Source organism: Bombina bombina, chromosome 5 (genome assembly GCF_027579735.1).
Source record: "Bombina bombina isolate aBomBom1 chromosome 5, aBomBom1.pri, whole genome shotgun sequence".
NCBI classification, from domain to species: Eukaryota; Metazoa; Chordata; class Amphibia; order Anura; family Bombinatoridae; genus Bombina; species Bombina bombina.
In genome coordinates, this window is record NC_069503.1 from 162658143 (window position 1) to 162673404 (window position 15262).

The following is a 15262-nucleotide window of genomic DNA, read 5'->3' on the forward strand; positions in this document are numbered from 1 at the left end:
AGGCCTCAGTAGAGCATTGCTGTCTTTCAACAAATAATTCCAAGAGAATCAAGCAAATCTCATAATAGAAGTAAATCTAAAATCTGAAAATTATATGCTCTGTCTGAAACCCAAAAGTTATCTTTCATGGCTATTTCCCTTAAAGGTCTATTTATCAACTCTGTATGTTAATTGTATAACATTTTGCTGTGAAGAAGGGGCATGTTATTTCTGCAGACACAAATTCACAGTTTTGGGAACTACAAAAACAATAATATGAATCGTGAACTCTCACCACCTGTATAAAAGAAACATAGGATTCCTGAGTATTCACGCTATGGGCTTGTTATTGTGTGTTTCAGATGCTTTTAGTTTTCACTTTGTGTTAAAGGGACAGTGTAGTGTAAAATTGTTTTCCCCTTATTGTGTTCCCAATTACTTGTTATACCAGCTGCAGAGTATAAAATGTGTGAGAAATTGCTCATTTATGTTTCTTTTTATAAACAATATAGCTGGATTTGCTCTTTTTTTTTTTTTAACAAAATTTTTTATTGAGACAAACTTACAGATAGCAAAACAATGCCTTTGAATATTACAGAGTGAGGTCATCAATAAGTAAAGACAGAATACAAGTGGATATATTGTAATATAAGAGTAGGCATAAGAAGGGTCTCTTTTCGGTGGGTGGTCTATAAGAGAGACGTGTCGAGTAGTTGTGTCTCCTGTTAGTGGTGTTATAATAATTGTGTTCATGAATTAATGATATCGAGAAAAACGGAATATGTAAGAGGTAAAGATGAGGGGGGGGGGGGAGAAGAGAAGGGGAGAGAAAAAAAAGGGGGGGGGAGAAAGGGAAATGCTCTAAGAGGAAGGCTTGGGGTTTATGTCCCACTTTGGGAATTTCGAAGTCCATGGGAACCAAATCTCGTGGAAGGAATCGACCTTGTCTAGGACTTTATACGAGTACTGTTCCATTTGTCTGACAAAGTGCACAGTGGAAATTACTTGTGAAAGGGAGGGTGATCTTTCCTCTTTCCAAGCTCTGGCGAGAGCGAGTTTTGTGGCCATGAGGACATAGATCGTAAGGGCTTCCCCGGAGATTGGGCATTTGCATATGTAGGAGGACTACTTCTTGGGTCAATGGGGGAGTGAGTCCGAGTGATTGGAGGAGTGTATATATTTTCCTCCATAGCGGTTGGATCACTGGGCAGGACCACCATATGTGTAGTGCTGTACCACTAGCTCTACAGTTCCTCCAGCACTCGGGGGATTGTGACTGGTAAATCTTATGTAACATGATTGGAACAAGGTGCCAGCAGACTAGAACCTTGTAATGGAGTTCCCAAAGAGTGGCGCAGTGAAGAAGTTTTTTGGTTGTCATAATTCTAACATGCCAAGCATCTAATGTTACAGTGAACCCTATTTCTCTTTCCCAAGCGTGATGATGTGGTATTTTATGGGGGGGGGGTGAGTTGGTGAGAAGGCTATAGTGAAAGGAAAGGAGATGTTTAAGATTATGAGCCCATTGCCATGCCTTTTCCCAGACTGTCATAGGTCGCAGTGACTGTTTAGGGTAGCCCCAAGTGCGTAGACGGGTGCTCAAATGGAATCCTTCAAAGTTAAGTCTAGAGGGGAGTTGAAATTTAGTACATATTGCAGGATGGAAAAGCCATACGTCGTTTTCATAAAAGTCCGTCACTTGGAGTGTTTGTAGTTGTGGCCATAAGTCATAGTGGGAGTCTGGGAGACAGAAAAGTGCAGCAGAAATTGTAATCATGGGAGAAGGGTGAGGGGAGATGTCTGGATTATGTCTTATCTGATCCCAGAATTGTAATGCGTGCTTGAAAATAGGATGTAGACTATCAATGTCCCGTCTATGGTGAATAGGAATCCAAAGGAGATCAGAGAGGTTTATACCAGGAGGCAACAATGAGGACTCCAAGGTAAACCAATTTAGCTGTCTTTCGACATCTTTCCATCAAAGGACATGGAACAGCCAAGCTGCATTATAGTATGAAATTATGTTCGGTAAGGCCAGGCCTCCCTGCGAGATCGGCTTTTCTAAGGTACGTCCAGATGTTCTGGGCCTTTGGTCCCAGTTGTATGGAATGGATCTGAGAAGGTATGTGATCTTGGGGAGAAAGGACATTTTAACCGCGGCAATACGTCCTGTCCAAGAGATCTCCCAGGTCTCAAGGACCCTCCTGAATTCCGAGAGTCTGTCTGTATAGTTCTGAGCTATAGTAACGGAAGGATCCGGGCCAAGATGAACTCCCAGAATCTTAAGAGACGTAGTTTTCCACTGGAAGTGGTGTGCTGTCTGCAGAGGGATAAGGTCATTAGGGGGGATGTTAATGGGGAGAGCCTCTGTTTTGGCAATATTGAGCTTGTAAAAGCTTAAGTCACCAAACTGTTTTAGGATAGTAAATACTGCAGGAAGGGATTCTTTAGGAGATGTTATGGATTTGCTCTTTGAAATCACAATTAGGCTAAGCCTGCAGAGAGATCATCTTATCTTATCGCTCACGTTTCCCTTTTTATCTCTGTCTCTATACAATACTTAGAAAGAACAATTGAAAATTAACATTTTAGAACTTTATCTCTCCCTTTTCCCATTAGGAGTGTAATTTATTCTGCTGGCTGTGTTTACATAAAGGCAAAAGAGCTATTTGTAAATAATTTATTATACTCCAGCAAGTAGAATGGGTCATTGTTAACAAATTAAACTGCAAAAAAATAGGGTAAACTGTCCCTTTAAGGATTTATTACCTTTTAATGATGTCATTTTATGCTTTGTTAATGTATCTGATAACCATAATAAAAGTGTTTTATATCTATGTGAATCATCCATAAACCGGCTTGCTTATAATCAGGGTGTGATACCATCATCTGCTTGTATAACTTTTATAATGTTGAGTAAATCACACAGTGGACATTTGTTGTTTTGTTTTTGCACAAATTAGATGTATTTTTAAAGGACATTGAGATTACATCTAATTCTCCAATTTGAATGGTGCAAATACATAGATTGGTCTGACCGATGGAAAGGGTCAGAAAAATGTATTTTATATTTCATAACTTTCATGGATGTTGTGCTCAAAATGATTTATGTACGATAACAATAGTACAAAGTGGTTTACAATTATTTCCCACACTTTTCATGTACATGCTACACAGTGATTGATTTATCAGTAAAGGAGTTCATTCATATTTGTCCCTAACTGTCCAGAGCTGAGGAGTTGTGTTACAGCATTTTATTATCTCATTGTTCTTTGCCTCGGCATTTAACATTTAGTTAAAATCATCTCCAGAGCAGCAATGCACTATGGGGAACTATGAACACATTTGGTGAGACAATGACAAGAGGCATATGTGTGAAGCTAGTTCCCAGAGGTGTATTGCTCCTTTGCCTACCTATATATGCTTTTCAACATAAGATACCAAGAGAATAAGTTCAATTTGATAATACAAGTAAACTAAGAATTGTCTTAAAGGTACAGACTACTTGAAAATGTTTATCATTTAAAAAGATAGATAATCCCCTTATTACCCATTCCCCAGTTTTTTTTTTACAACCAACACTGTTTTATTAATATACTTTTTACCTCTGTGATAACCATGTATCTAAGCCTCTGCAGAATGCCCCTTATCTCAGTGCTTTTTACAAACTTGCATTTTAGCCAGTTAGTGCTGGTTCCTGCATAACTCCACAGGAGTGAGCACAATATTATCTATATGGCACACATGAACTAGCACTGTCTGGCTGTGAAAAGCTGATCAAATGCACTGAGATAAGAGGTGGCCTACAGGGGATTAGAAATAGGCAGATATTTGGAGGTTTACAGGTTATAAAGTATATTAATATAAAAATGTTGGTTGTGCAAAGCTGGGGAATGGGTAGTTAAAGGTGTTATATATCTTTTTAAACAATAAAAAAATCAAGTAGACTGCCCCTTTAAAATCACATGCTCTGTCCCAACCTTCGTTTCATTTCAACTTTCATGCCCCTTTAAGTGCTTTTAAAACATTTATTTTGTGTTCGGGTCTTTTGTATTATATGATTAGTTGCTAATGTGTACTAGGCACATATAAACTATCTTTACTATTCCTATAAGGTATCACTTTGTGCTGTTACATCGCTATAGGGAGTTGGATACTATGCGTTTGCTTTGTGGTTTCTTGCTATACGTTTCTATTTGTATTATGCATATTTCTTAAACTGTATTTTTTTATGCAAGAGAAATCAAACCTATCTGCTCACAGTGTTTGTTTTCCCTTTGGATGTTTATGACTGGACTTTGAGTTTGGCAACAGATTAAAAAAAAACGCCCACAGTAAAACTGTACAGTTACATGAATAGTCGCCAATATCAACCTATCCTACTGGCCTTGAGCCGTCACCAGAAGACGCAGTGGTATCTGAATATATAATGAGCTTTAGGATTGTGTACATTACCCCATTCAAGTTCTACCTCTTGATAAAAAGAAAAGGTCTGATGTGAGCAATCATAATGTAGTTTTAGAAGAGAATTTTTTTGTTTAGGAAATAATAAGGCTTATTCTGAATCTATTGGATGCCATAAAGGTTAATAATAATGATGTCCCCTTAGTTAAAATAACAGAAGGAGGATTGTAATTAATATTATTATTTGTTTATTGCTGTGGTATGTCTGTGAAGCTACCAGGTGCAATAGTCCTAGAATTTTCTATAATTTAAATGCTGTAAATTTTCCAGACTAGTAAGAATTTTTTGGTGGAGACATTTTCAGATCTATCTATCTATCTATCTATCTATCTATCTATCGATCTATTACTAGGCTTGATGCTCAAAGTAAAATTATAGGAACTTATTTTTCCCCCTGCAATGGTATCAAATGGTCAAAACTACTGTGCAGCTGTTCTACTTCAGAAGATATGGATTTTGAGCCAATCAAGAGAAGGCATACGTACATATGCTAAGTCACTGGCTGTATCCTCATCTGGAGTGGACAAAACTATGTGTGTTTAATTAGTTGTTTTTTTTTTGGGGGGGGGGGAGTGGTGAATATAATGTAAAAGAAGGGATTTTTATTTATTTAATACTGTAGCAAAATATAATTTATTTTTACACAAGATCCTCTCTTTAAATATGTGTCTCAGTAAAAAAAAAGTCAGAGCCAAGTAAATAAAATTCTTTTGTCTGGTTGTTTACATACACATATTATGTTTTTTGTCGCTACAGAGAAAAAACTACAAAAGAACTGTGCAGCTTTCAAGATAAAATAAAATATAGAAAATCTACTAAATTTTAAAAAGTTATTTTAATTACCTATTTATAGCTGTGTTACAACCATTATGCCAGAGTGGTCGAAGGAGCCTATGCCTTTGTGTGTATCCACATTTTATGTAAAACATAGAATACAAAATATTCTAAGAGATTCTCCTGCGTGTTTGCATCAATAGCATCACTTTCCAATCTCTTAGGTACGGCGATCTCGCCACTTATCCCGTCCCACTGCAAGACCTTTGCCATACAGTTATGTAATATTTTAATGACAATATTGTGTGCAGTGTCCTCCCCCAGGGACTTTTTAGGCTGATTTTATTGACCATCTGACTAAAATGTAAGTCAATATTAAGCACAATGTACTTATTAGTCAATATTAAATGTTTTCAATGTTTGTTGCTCAAATTATCATTTCATAATTTATGTTAATTATGCAGTTCATTTGTGCTTTGGATAACTTAAGTGAAATTTATAAATGACAGAAAATGTTATAATATTGCAAAGTATTACACTGATTCCCCCCCCCCCCCCCGCTACATCCTAATGCCACTCAACTGGCAAAATTAATGCTCTGTGGAGAACAATGGTTTTCAGCGTGTTACAGGCCTCTCTAGTGCTAAAGGGGACAATAGGAGTTTGCCTGTGTGACAGCAGTTGATATTCCGGTGATAATTCTGCAAGTGATCCCATTCAGACACAAGAAAAGATAATTTGCTTGTTTCAGTGTCTGCGCCTTTGTATAGTAAATACATTACATGCTGTTTTTTTACTATTTGTGGTTTTAACTTTTCCCTCTAATTTTTCTATTTTCAGATGTTATTTTAGCAAACAATAAAGTTTTGCCCTCATAGGTTTTAACACAACCTGTTATAAGCGGAGGATGATGTTCGTTATGTGTATTTAAAGCTGTTCCTGATACCAGGGACGTGCTAGGATTTTTGACTACACAGGCAAAAACACATTTTACTGCCCCCCCATCAGAAAACTTCATATCTACAGTGTGTGTGTGTGTATATATATATATATATATATATATATATATATACATACAGTATATTCTTAGACAAATTTGTATATATACACACATACATATGCGTGTGTTAATTACATGCACACACATACATTATATAACCCAATAAATGTTAGATTTGCAGTTCACAGCTGCGAGGCCTAGAAAGGATACAGCTGCACCAAACTAAATTTTAGGTGCAGCTGGTGGCAGCTGGCATGAGGGAGTGAGGAGCACCCATGGGAATCAAAACCAGGGTGCCACAGGGCCTAATTTTAAAGTACTGGTGGCTGAGCTCTGCATTAGCATTGGTAAAGCAAATGTGGCGTTCATTGCGCCGATGTAACTGCAACTAAAGCTCACCCATCACTTGGCTAGCTAGAGCCCCACCGCTGAGAGGAAGAGGAGAGTGGTGTTGTGCGACTTTATATCTCTGGCACTGGCAGTCTGTTCGGGGGCAATGCCACTTGTTGCTTGGCCATCACGTCGTCGTCGCCCCCCCTCGCAGAAAAAGGAGTGATGTCACTGGCAGTTTTTCTATTTATTTCTTTTTTTCAGTCACAGATTTGTGCTTTTCTTTTTCTCGGGATGCCCAGAATGAGAATGTTTTGGAGAAAAATAAGAGTGTAAACAATTCAGAAGTAAATAAGTAAACACATCGGTATCAGGTGAAAAGCACTAGAACATCACATTTTGCAAAAGCACAAAGAGCATGGTTTACTGGTTGGTTGTTTTTTGGGATTTTCCTGAAGCAATTGTAGTTCTGCTTATCTGCCAATCAGGAATCAGTCCTTAAGGCCCAGTTTTATACAGACACAACTTCTGTTAGTGTCACAATAAAAAATAAACTACTTTCTCCAACATAGGTGTGTCCGGTCCACGGCGTCATCCTTACTTGTGGGATATTCTCTTCCCCAACAGGAAATGGCAAAGAGCCCAGCAAAGCTGGTCACATGATCCCTCCTAGGCTCCGCCTACCCCAGTCATTCTCTTTGCCGTTGTACAGGCAACATCTCCACGGAGATGGCTTAGAGTTTTTTAGTGTTTAACTGTAGTTTTTATTATTCAATCAAGAGTTTGTTATTTTAAAATAGTGCTGGTATGTACTATTTACTCAGAAACAGAAAAGAGATGAAGATTTCTGTTTGTATGAGGAAAATGATTTTAGCACCGTAACTAAAATCCATGGCTGTTCCACACAGGACTGTTGAGAGCAATTAACTTCAGTTGGGGGAACAGTGTGCAGTCTCTTGCTGCTTGAGGTATGACACATTCTAACAAGACGATGTAATGCTGGAAGCTGTCATTTTTCCCTATGGGATCCGGTAAGCCATGTTTATTACGATGGTAAATAAGGGCTTCACAAGGGCTTATTAAGATTGTAGACTTTTCTGGGCTAAATCGATTCAGTTTTAAAACATATTTAGCCTTGAGGAATCATTTTATCTGGGTATATTGATATTATAATATCGGCAGGCACTGTATTAGACACCTTATTTCTCTGGGGCTTTCCCAAAGCATAAGCAGAGCCTCATTTTCGCGCCGGTGTGGCGCACTTGTTTTTGAGAGGCATGGCATGCAGTCGCATGTGAGAGGAGCTCTGATACTTAGAAAAGACTTTCTGAAGGCGTCATTTGGTATCGTATTCCCCTTTGGGTTTGGTTGGGTCTCAGCAAAGCAGATACCAGGGACTGTAAAGGGGTTAAAGTGTTAAAACGGCCCCGGTTCCGTTATTTTAAGGGTTAAAGCTTCCAAATTTGGTGTGCAATACTTTTAAGGCTTTAAGACACTGTGGTGAAAATTTGGTGAATTTTGTACAATTCCTTCATGTTTTTTCGCAATTGCAGTAATAAAGTGTGTTCAGTTTAAAATTTAAAGTGACAGTAACGGTTTTATTTTAAAACGTTTTTTGTACTTTATTATCAAGTTTATGCCTGTTTAACATGTCTGAACTACCAGATAGACTGTGTTCTGAATGTGGGGAAGCCAGAATTCCTGTTCATTTAAATAAATGTGATTTATGTGATAATGACAATGATGCCCAAGATGATTCCTCAAGTGAGGGGAGTAAGCATGGTACTGCATCATTCCCTCCTTCGTCTACACGAGTCTTGCCCACTCAGGAGGCCCCTAGTACATCTAGCGCGCCAATACTCCTTACTATGCAACAATTAACGGCTGTAATGGATAATTCTGTCAAAAACATTTTAGCCAAATTGAACCCTTGTCAGCGTAAGCGTGGCTGCTCTGTTTTAGTTACTGAAGAGCATGACGACGCTGATATTAATATCTCTGAAGGGCCCCTAACCCAATCTGAGGGGGCCAGGGAGGTTTTGTCTGAGGGAGAAATTACTGATTCAGGGAACATTTCTCAACAGGCTGAACCTGATGTAATTGCATTTAAATTTAAGTTGGAACATCTCCGCATTCTGCTTAAGGAGGTATTATCCACTCTGGATGATTGTGAAAAGTTGGTCATCCCAGAGAAACTATGTAAAATGGACAAGTTCCTAGAGGTGCCGGAGCTCCCAGAAGCTTTTCCTATACCCAAGCGGGTGGCGGACATTGTTAATAAAGAATGGGAAAGGCCCGGTATTCCTTTCGTCCCTCCCCCCATATTTAAAAAATTGTTTCCTATGGTCGACCCCAGAAAGGACTTATGGCAGACAGTCCCCAAGGTCGAGGGAGCGGTTTCTACTTTAAACAAACGCACCACTATACCCATAGAGGATAGTTGTGCTTTCAAAGATCCTATGGATAAAAAATTAGAAGGTTTGCTTAAAAAGATGTTTGTTCAGCAGGGTTACCTTCTACAACCAATTTCATGCATTGTCCCTGTCACTACAGCCGCATGTTTCTGGTTTGATGAGCTGATAAAGGCGCTCGATAGTGATTCTCCTCCTTATGAGGAGATTATGGACAGAATCAATGCTCTCAAATTGGCTAATTCTTTCACCCTAGACGCCACTTTGCAATTGGCTAGGTTAGCGGCTAAGAATTCTGGGTTTGCTATTGTGGCGCGCAGAGCGCTTTGGTTGAAATCTTGGTCGGCTGATGCGTCTTCCAAGAACAAGCTACTAAACATTCCTTTCAAGGGGAAAACGCTGTTTGGCCCTGACTTGAAAGAGATTATCTCGGATATCACTGGGGGTAAGGGCCACGCCCTTCCTCAGGATCGGCCTTTCAAGGCGAAAAATAGACCTAATTTTCGTCCCTTTCGTAAAAACGGACCAGCCCAAAGTGCTACGTCCTCTAAGCAAGAGGGTAATACTTCTCAAGCCAAGCCAGCTTGGAGACCAATGCAAGGCTGGAACAAGGGAAAGCAGGCCAAGAAGCCTGCCACTGCTACCAAGACAGCATGAAATATTGGCCCCCCGATCCGGGACCGGATCTGGTGGGGGGCAGACTCTCTCTCTTCGCTCAGGCTTGGGCAAGAGATGTTCTGGATCCTTGGGCGCTAGAAATAGTCTCCCAGGGTTATCTTCTGGAATTCAAGGGACTTCCCCCAAGGGGGAGGTTCCACAGGTCTCAGTTGTCTTCAGACCACATAAAAAGACAGGCGTTCTTACATTGTGTAGAAGACCTGTTAAAAATGGGAGTGATTCATCCTGTTCCACTAAGAGAACAAGGGATGGGGTTCTACTCCAATCTGTTCATAGTTCCCAAAAAAGAGGGAACGTTCAGACCAATCTTAGATCTCAAGATCTTAAACAAGTTTCTCAAGGTTCCATCTTTCAAGATGGAAACCATTCGAACTATTCTTCCTTCCATCCAGGAGGGTCAATTCATGACCACGGTGGATTTAAAGGATGCGTATCTACATATTCCTATCCACAAGGAACATCATCGGTTCCTAAGGTTTGCATTCCTGGACAAACATTACCAGTTCGTGGCGCTTCCTTTCGGATTAGCCACTGCTCCAAGGATTTTCACAAAGGTACTAGGGTCCCTTCTAGCGGTGCTAAGACCAAGGGGCATTGCAGTAGTACCTTACCTGGACGACATTCTGATTCAAGCGTCGTCCCTTCGTCAAGCAGAGGCTCACACGGACATTGTCCTGGCCTTTCTCAGATCTCACGGCTGGAAAGTGAACGTGGAAAAGAGTTCTCTATCCCCGTCAACAAGGGTTCCCTTCTTGGGAACAATTATAGACTCCTTAGAAATGAGGATCTTTCTAACAGAGGCCAGAAAAACAAAACTTCTAGACTCTTGTCGGATACTTCATTCCGTTCCTCTTCCTTCCATAGCTCAGTGCATGGAAGTGATCGGGTTGATGGTAGCGACGATGGACATAGTTCCTTTTGCGCGCATTCATCTAAGACCATTACAACTGTGCATGCTCAATCAGTGGAATGGGGACTATACAGACTTGTCTCCGAAGATACAAGTAAATCAGAGGACCAGAGACTCACTCCGTTGGTGGCTGTCCCTGGACAATCTGTCTCAAGGGATGACGTTCCGCAGACCAGAGTGGGTCATTGTCACGACCGACGCCAGTCTGATGGGCTGGGGCGCGGTCTGGGGATCCCTGAAAGCTCAGGGTCTTTGGTCTCGGGAAGAATCTCTTCTACCGATAAATATTCTGGAACTGAGAGCGATATTCAATGCTCTCAAGGCCTGGCCTCGGCTAGCGAGGACCAAGTTCATACGGTTTCAATCAGACAACATGACAACTGTTGCGTACATCAACCATCAGGGGGGAACAAGGAGTTCCCTAGCGATGGAAGAAGTGACCAAAATCATTCTATGGGCGGAGTCTCACTCCTGCCACCTGTCTGCTATCCACATCCCAGGAGTGGAAAATTGGGAAGCGGATTTTCTGAGTCGTCAGACATTGCATCCGGGGGAGTGGGAACTCCATCCGGAAATCTTTGCCCAAGTCACTCACCTGTGGGGCATTCCAGACATGGATCTGATGGCCTCTCGTCAGAACTTCAAAGTTCCTTGCTACGGGGCCAGATCCAGGGATCCCAAGGCGGCTCTAGTGGATGCACTAGTAGCACCTTGGACCTTCAAACTAGCTTATGTGTTCCCGCCATTTCCTCTCATCCCCAGGCTGGTAGCCAGGATCAATCAGGAGAGGGCGTCGGTGATCTTGATAGCTCCTGCGTGGCCACGCAGGACTTGGTATGCAGATCTGGTGAATATGTCATCGGCTCCACCTTGGAAGCTACCTTTGAGACGAGACCTTCTTGTTCAGGGTCCGTTCGAACATCCGAATCTGGTTTCACTCCAGCTGACTGCTTGGAGATTGAACGCTTGATTTTATCGAAGCGAGGATTCTCAGATTCTGTTATCGATACTCTTGTTCAGGCCAGAAAGCCTGTAACTAGAAAGATTTACCACAAAATTTGGAAAAAATATATCTGTTGGTGTGAATCTAAAGGATTCCCTTGGGACAAGGTTAAGATTCCTAGGATTCTATCCTTCCTTCAAGAAGGATTGGAAAAAGGATTATCTGCAAGTTCCCTGAAGGGACAGATTTCTGCCTTGTCGGTATTACTTCACAAAAAGCTGGCAGCTGTGCCAGATGTTCAAGCCTTTGTTCAGGCTCTGGTTAGAATCAAGCCTGTTTACAAACCTTTGACTCCTCCTTGGAGTCTCAATTTAGTTCTTTCAGTTCTTCAGGGGGTTCCGTTTGAACCCTTACATTCCGTTGATATTAAGTTATTATCTTGGAAAGTTTTGTTTTTAGTTGCGATTTCTTCTGCTAGAAGAGTCTCAGAATTATCTGCTCTGCAGTGTTCTCCTCCTTATCTGGTGTTCCATGCAGATAAGGTGGTTTTACGTACTAAACCTGGTTTTCTTCCAAAAGTTGTTTCTAACAAAAACATTAACCAGGAGATTATCGTACCTTCTCTGTGTCCAAAACCAGTTTCAAAGAAGGAACGTTTGTTGCACAATTTGGATGTTGTTCGCGCTCTAAAATTCTATTTAGATGCTACAAAGGATTTTAGACAAACATCTTCCTTGTTTGTTGTTTATTCAGGTAAAAGGAGAGGTCAAAAAGCAACTTCTACCTCTCTCTCTTTTTGGATTAAAAGCATCATCAGATTGGCTTACGAGACTGCCGGACGGCAGCCTCCCGAAAGAATCACAGCTCATTCCACTAGGGCTGTGGCTTCCACATGGGCCTTCAAGAACGAGGCTTCTGTTGATCAGATATGTAGGGCAGCGACTTGGTCTTCACTGCACACTTTTACCAAATTTTACAAGTTTGATACTTTTGCTTCTTCTGAGGCTATTTTTGGGAGAAAGGTTTTGCAAGCCGTGGTGCCTTCCATTTAGGTGACCTGATTTGCTCCCTCCCTTCATCCGTGTCCTAAAGCTTTGGTATTGGTTCCCACAAGTAAGGATGACGCCGTGGACCGGACACACCTATGTTGGAGAAAACAGAATTTATGTTTACCTGATAAATTTCTTTCTCCAACGGTGTGTCCGGTCCACGGCCCGCCCTGGTTTTTTAATCAGGTCTGATAATTTATTTTCTTTAACTACAGTCACCACGGTACCATATGGTTTCTCCTATGCAAATATTCCTCCTTAACGTCGGTCGAATGACTGGGGTAGGCGGAGCCTAGGAGGGATCATGTGACCAGCTTTGCTGGGCTCTTTGCCATTTCCTGTTGGGGAAGAGAATATCCCACAAGTAAGGATGACGCCGTGGACCGGACACACCGTTGGAGAAAGAAATTTATCAGGTAAACATAAATTCTGTTTTAACCTGAACAAGACTGATTTAGACCCCAAAAATATATATCATTTTTTTTTAACCAAATCCAGTACTGAAAAATTAAGTGTTTTGTAACATTTCAGAGATCAATTGAGTCCTTGTTGTGTGGCTATAAACCTTTTTCTCTTTAATGTCTTTCTCATATGTACCACAGGACAAGGTGGTGTAGGGGGGCTGCCTGGGGGGATTGGACAAACTAAATTATCCCAGATGAGCACATTTCTCCACATGTGGAAGCAATAAATGTGTTTTCAGTCTTACTGAGAATGGAGAAACATTTTGTTGCTGCATTTATTGTCATGAGTCATTCCTGTAACACCAGGAGTCGATACTGTGCCGGATATCTAACTTCCCTAAAGGTACACTAAAGTTTTTTTTAAATTCAAGTTTCCACCCTGAATCACCCAACATTTCCATGTTAGGTTTAAAGTGTTATGTCTCTCTCCACCAATAGAGCTGTGTGAATTGTCCTTTTTAACCACTCAGCATTAGCAGGAATTATACAACTTATTCATGTTGTATTTGTTTCAGTTTAAATTTTAAAAATGCATTAGAATGTCTCTAACGGTGTGTATGATATATAGTCTCATATATATGTAGTAGTAATAATAACAGCAAGAAATATTGTCATTATTAAAGGGACATTAAACACTAAATACATTTTATAAGTATAATATTGAGGTTATCCCCTGCGTTCCTCTAGCCATAGGTGGCGCCATGTTGAAATCTGTCATGACATTCCAGTACTGACCTGTTTTGCACATGTGCGGCAGCTATGGTTCAGTGTAACCTTGGTTCCAAAATGGTAGCCCCCGTGATTGGAGGGAGGTGCATGAAATATTTTGTGTCCCTTTTAAATTATGTGATAAGCACAAGATAACTGGTGCGTTCTATTAGTATCCCAGTATACTCTGCTCTCTGCGCAAATGGGACACACTTTATTTCCTAAAACACAAGATTGCTGGGCTAGCATCTTTATTTGTTAAGTGAATCAGCAAACAACTGAAAAAAACTAATATCCAGGGTTACAATTTTATTTTGGTGTCCAAAATTTGTCAAGCCTTGCCTTAAAGGGACACTGAACCCAAATTTTTTCTATCGTGATTCAGATAGGAGTAAAATAGAAAGTTGCTTAAAACTGCATGCTCTATTATCAAATTATTTTCATTCTCTTGGTATCTATATTTGAAATGCAAGAATGTAAGTTTAGATGCCGGCCTATTTTTGGTGAACACACTGTGCTGTTCTTGCTGATTGGTGGGTAAATTCACCTACCAATAAACAAGTGCTTTGCATGGTCTGAACCAAAAAAAAGCTTAGATGCCTTATTTTTTAAATAAAGAAAGCAAGAGAACGAAGTCAAATTGATAATAGGAGTAAATTAGAAAGTTTTTAAAATTGCATGCGCTATCTGAATCGCGAAAGAAAAAATTTGGGTTCAGTGTCCCTTTAAAGAAAAGCTGTAATGTAAAAATAGAACCCAGGTAGCCATTGGTGCCTTAAAATTAGGCCCCAAGACACCCATGTGTGCCAACCCCAACTTCCACCTGCCGGCTTTATGCTGCAGCATGACAACAACCCTAAACATACAACCAAAGTAATTAAGAACTAGCTTCAGCGTAAAGGAAAAACAAGGAGTTCTAGAAGTTATGGTATCGTCACACAGAGCCCTGATCTCAACATCATAGATTGTCTGGGATTACGTAAAATAAACAAGTAACGTAAACTGCCTAAATCCAATTTCCTAAACTAAGTGCAAGTATATCTAGAAGAATTGATACTGTTATGAAGACAAAGGATAGTCGCACTAAATATTGATTTGATTTAGATTTTTGCAACAGCGTGCCTTACTTTTCATTACTACCAAACAAGGAAGGTTTAAACTCATTCACATTCTCCCACAAATATCAACCACAATGGGGGAATAGACTGATCTTTATTGAGAACAGACGGGGCTTAAATACAGTACATGGTTTACCTGAGAGGGAGGTGGAATTTTTAGGGACTAAATCACATACAAGTTCAAGGTAGAACAAAGGGTTAATGACATCAGATTAAAGGGATATGAATAAAAATAAATTATTTAATGAATCAGAGCATGCAATTTAAACAACTAATTTACTTCTATTATCAATTATTATTCATTATCTTAATATCTTTTGTTGAAAAACAGTGACATGCTTAGAAGCAGGCCTATTTCTGGAGCACTAAATTGCAGCAGTTTTGCAAGAATGTTATCTATTTGAAGAGCACTATTTCCTGCCATGTAGTGTTTC

General features: G+C 40.2%; 1 protein-coding gene across 2 annotated transcripts in view; it reads left to right on the forward strand.

Annotated features, from left to right (window-relative positions):
- PLCD1 (phospholipase C delta 1) overlaps positions 1-15262 on the forward strand; it is a 381478-nt gene that overhangs the window by 169983 nt on the left and 196233 nt on the right. The gene's annotated exons all lie outside the window — the stretch shown is intronic.